This window comes from Pollicipes pollicipes, unplaced genomic scaffold (genome assembly GCF_011947565.3).
Source record: "Pollicipes pollicipes isolate AB1234 unplaced genomic scaffold, Ppol_2.1 Scaffold_6686;HRSCAF=7923_pilon_pilon_pilon, whole genome shotgun sequence".
Taxonomy (NCBI): domain Eukaryota; kingdom Metazoa; phylum Arthropoda; class Thecostraca; order Pollicipedomorpha; family Pollicipedidae; genus Pollicipes; species Pollicipes pollicipes.
The window spans coordinates 16,708,742-16,713,741 of NW_023596921.1; the positions used below are offsets into that span (position 1 = coordinate 16,708,742).

Sequence of the window (5,000 nt, forward strand, 5' to 3'; positions counted from 1 at the left end):
GTTATCACTCTCCCGTTTCTCTTCGTCTCCCCGGGTGGTCGTTTCGTTCTCGTCCCGCTGCGCCGTTCTCAGTCTCCCGTTTTTCTTCGCCTCCCCGGGTCGTCTGTCTCGTTCTCGTCCCACCGCACCGTTATCAGCAGCGTATGTTTCAGGGACCAGTCAGCTTCAACGGGGCCGATCGCAGGGGTCTCAGCGCCTTCTATCAGCTACGAGGTGAGAGGGTCAAGTCGCCCGTGCGAAGCGGCAGCACCCGCACCTGAAGTGACCTTACGGCCTCGCGTTCAGTGGCTTGCTATGCTCTGACAAGCTATCTCTCTCCAGCGCTTTGCTGGGTTTTTCTGTGGCTGTGCTCAGGCAATATCGGATTTTTCAATTTGCGAACGGTCCGAAGGCTCAATTTCATTTCTGGTGATGGTATGTGACTTGCACCGAACAAGCATAGGGCATAAAGAGGACAATTCTGTCGCTGCCATCTAAATCGACGCGGGGTCGGTGCGTCGGTGAATTGCGACCGGGCTGTGACCGGCAGGCGGGAACCTCAGCCTGGTGGCGCTGTACGACCCGCGGCCGGCGGCGCTGGAGCTGGGCTGCGCCGCCTGCGCCGCCGTCTGGTGGCCGGGCGGCCAGGCGCCGGTGGCGCGCCGGCTGCTGGTGACGCGCGTGGTGACGGTGTCGCGCGCCGCCCTGCTGCCCATCGTTTGCCTGGCCTCGCTCGGCGTCCTGCTCTCCGGCGTCTTCTTCGCCTTCAACGTCTACTACAAGCACATGAAGTGGGTAGCGCGGTGCAGGGCGTGGAGATGAGAGGAGAGGGAAGACGCCAATGTCAGCTGTGCCGCCATTGAGACATTTCAACCGTGAACTAATTCACGGTGTTCCGTGCTGGGCATGGTTCTTCAAGAGAACAGGGTGATGATTTTCATTTCCCTTTGAAAAATCACTGATGACGAGATATTTACTGACGTAGCATATGCAGTCTCTACTGAACAGGTTTTTTCTGTTTTACTTTTACCAAAAACAAGCGGGATATTCCGACTCCCAAATGAGGCTTGCCCAGCCCAGGGTACAATTAACAAGGGAAAGCTTGCATATATTGTGCTATGTCTTGCTGTGGAACACTGCCATAAGCAAAGTACCACAGAGTGGACGCTAAGCAGGACGTCCATGGTTTTGAAATGTAGGTTTTAACGCCTATTAATCCCAGGTCATTGAAATATTGTTGCTCTTGCGGCTCTCTTTAGCCGCCGCGTTATAGACCACCACCTTTCTAAAAGTGTCACAACCATATGTTCACCTTCCATAGCACCCACGCGAAGGCCTTAACTTTGCAGACTTGTGACAGTGTAGAGACCTCCCCGCTACACGAAAAAAGACGAGAACAAGTCTTTTCCGACAGCACAGTTGGTTAAAGTTGGCTGCTTGTCAGTTGGCTCAGCTGGTGTTAGGACTCATCCGCTCGCGGCGAAGCACTTAAGCACTCGCAATTTCCCGTAACTAGGACGGCCTGCGGCCGGTGGCAGCGGCCGCTCGAAAGGTCAGTCGACGTCAGGACTAGGACGGTCCAGGTCGAGCAGTACGACGCGCCAAGCTTTTGCTACAAAACTCTGCCGTTAACCTTTCGAATTTCACGATCGGATGGTGGGTCCAGGGCTCATGAAATTGTTGTTCCTGGATCCGGAAATCCATCCAATGCAAAGGTTCAGACGAAATATGTAACAAAATGAACCGTGAACGCATTTCGCAACTTCATTCGTATACATTTGAAAAGGATGCTTTCAGCAAGTGCAGTTTTTTTTGAATGATGAGATCATTACATCTAGACCGTTCCTTTACCCTTGCAGTCTCTAATGGAATTGTGTACGTTTGCAAGTCTCGCTGCACGCGGCGTTTACTGTATTGAGCTACTGCGATAGCTGGGACTTAAGCCGTCGCGGTCGTAAGCCCGCCAGAGCGCACGCAAAGCGACCTACAGTGTGGCGAGGTCATCATTATTATGAGAGGTTTGGGCTCTTTTTCAGGACAAGCTCTCCCATTCATCACGAAGCTTTGGAATTATTTGAATTGTCAGAAGAAGCTATAATAAAATACAATCCGGTCAGAAACCGGCGTTATCAAACAACTTGAGGCCTGCCGACGGGACACACGGCCCTCTCCTGCTTCTCTCTCACCCGCGTCGTTGGTCCGCTTCTCAGGCAGGTGAAGCTGTCCAGCCCGAAGCTGAACAGCATCACCGTGGTGGGCTGTATGCTGGTGTACGTGGCCGTGGTGCTGCTGGGCCTGGACTACGCCACCCTGTCCAGCACCGGACACTTCTCTATCGTCTGCACGGTACTGTGGCGCGGGTCTTGCGGACGGTCGGCCGAGTCTCGTGAGACGACCGGCCGTGTCTCGCGGGACGGTCGGCCGGTTCTCGTGAGACGACCGGCTGGGTCTCGTGGGCGGTCGGCCAGGTCTTGCGGGATCACCAGACCGCGCTACAGGCTGCTCTGCCTCGCGCGCCGGTGGACGTGCCCTGCTCGAGGGCTCTTTTAAACCGTGACTGTATGGGCAGAGAGATGTGTTGGCGGGCGATGAGGTGGCTTGAGTCAGTCTTTTAAATAACGATGTCAGTTGTGTTTGCATTGACATGTTACCTTGTGCGGTATCTCATTCTTATCTTCCCCTGACGCGTGCAGCATGGCCATCCTCCTGGTAGTTTTCCCTGCTCTGGCGTCGGAGCGTGGGACCGCCGCATTTGGCGATGACGGCCGTTTCAGGAAGTTACTCGAGCGAACCGATTGTTATGAAAGCGCAGCCTCAGCCAATAAATCCTCATGTCGCAAAACTTACACGTGTGCTCCACTGTCCGTGTCGGGAAGGGTTGGAGAGGGTGCAAGGTCCGACTCTGGCTCCGTAGTCACGCTACAGGCCATGGGATCCCGTACGACTGCAGGGTTTACTGAAGTTTTATGTTGTTCTTTTTTGTTTACGTAGAACTTCTCCGAGTTCACAGACTGGCAAGGGTGTCGGCCTGAGGCGTCGTTCCATCACACAGAAGGTTCACGTGCGGTATAGCCTTATATTTAAATTTTTCCTGCATGCTTTGTTAATTCGAACCCAGTCCAACATCCCGACATTCTGGTGCAAAACTCAGGAGACTATGAAATGGCGACACCCGCGACACCCGGCCGATCATCCTACGACACCCAGCCGACCGCCCCGCGAGACCTGACCGACCATTCCAGCGTAATCCCCGTTCAGCGCTTCCCAGAATTCAAGGAATTGGTTTTGCGGTGCTTGCATGAATGACCGTGATGCGTGTCTTCGTCTCTGCGAAACCATTGCCTTTTAAAGATGGTGGTAAGCAAACAGTGCTAAGCAGGAAAATATCAGCGAACGAGTGGTGGAGCTGAAATCTGCCCACTTCGTTTTCAACCAGCTGCGGCTCGCACCGCACAGCTTCCTCCGAGATGAGGGCGACGTGAATAGAGTTAAGCCGTGTTTCTCTTCCCTGTCAGTTTTTCTTTTGAGCGCGCCCGCCTTATCCGTGATATGACAGTCCCCGTCGCATTCAGAATTCCGCTACAGTAACTAATCCGGAAATCCTCTTAGGCGCTGAGTCAAGATTTATCTGTGATTAAATACAAACAAGTGAATTAATGATCTTGTTGACTCGACGCACCAGCAGGAGATTGTTCCAACACGTCTAATCCTTAATGAGATGACGCTGGATGGAATTGGATTTCTTCGTTCATGACAAATTGTATAAAGTTTATCTCCGTTTTAAATACAATGTGCCAGACCGTATCAGCACCAGGTTTCGCTCGTCACCAGGCGTTAAGAATTCTACTGGCAAAGCTGAGCGCACAGCACATCCAATATCGCCGCCTGCTGCTATCCTGAACATCCGACATTACCGCCTGCTGCTACTCCAAACGTTCCATATCACCACCTCTTGCTACTTTGAACGTCTGATATCGCCTCCTGCTGCTATCCTGAGCTTCCTTGTCCACACTACATTCGCAGTCAGTAAAAGCAGCACCTTGTGTTCCTGCCAGGCAATACCATGAATACCACAGCACCTTATCTTCCCGCCAGCCAATATCACTATTGGAACGTGATTATTTCTTCTTAAATAAACTGACGACACTCTTCTCTGCCCCAACCACTGTTTACCCACTTGAGATTATTCCCCTTCAGCAAACGCTGTCTTGCCCGCCCGCAGGCCCGGGTGTACCTTCTTAGCATCGGCTTTTCCCTGGCGTTCGGCGCCATGTTCGCCAAGACGTTCCGCGTGCACCAGATCTTCGTCGGCAGCCGGACCGGGGTCATCAAGAACAGGGTGAGCCGACAGCGGTCGTCCCGGCGCGGCGGCGCCTCTCGGGTTCAGGAGCCAGGACGGCCGGCTTTTCCTGATTTTTCCGGTCTTTCCTCGCGCGGCGCTTCTGTCGCTGGGTCCACTCGGTCAACAGTCGCATCGGTTTAGGTGCGGGCGTGGCATCTATTCACTGAGGTTGAGACAGAATTGAAAATTACCAGAGGTGTCAATTTTTAAATTGGTTTAAGGCTCAGGCGAAGTGGCTGATGCAGCTTGTTGTTAAACCCTGATTTATCCCCAGATTCTGGCCACCGAAAGTGGCGTTCCCGATGTCAAGGATAGCTTTTTATTCTTATTTTTTTTACAAGAATGTCAGCCGATGGAAGATTGCTATACGTAAGAGCGTTTTCACACTCCAAGCCGATGTGAAACTGCAGCTTCGTGAAGCGAAGAATTTGGTGAACCTCACAGAAACTACCGTTAAAATGCAGTCCGATGTGATCAGCGGAAATGAGTCTCGTTTGTCCGCTCAGATATTGTGCATCAAAAGTCGAGTATTGTGTATATATTTGTTCTTTACATTTTTCCAAACTGAAGGCGTAGTAGGTACCGGCAGTATATATATATATATATATATATATATATATATATATATATATATATATGTATATATATATGCGCAGCAGGGGGCAGAGGGACAATTGCT

At 52.0% G+C, this 5,000-nt stretch overlaps 1 long non-coding RNA gene across 1 annotated transcript; it reads left to right on the forward strand.

Annotated features, from left to right (window-relative positions):
* Positions 1 to 683: 683 nt before the first annotated feature.
* Positions 684 to 4,273, forward strand: LOC119107133 (uncharacterized). The gene is made up of 3 exons (XR_005095204.1): positions 684 to 770; positions 2,190 to 2,325; positions 4,202 to 4,273. It is a non-coding gene; the product is annotated as an uncharacterized LOC119107133 (long non-coding RNA).
* Positions 4,274 to 5,000: the final 727 nt, after the last annotated feature.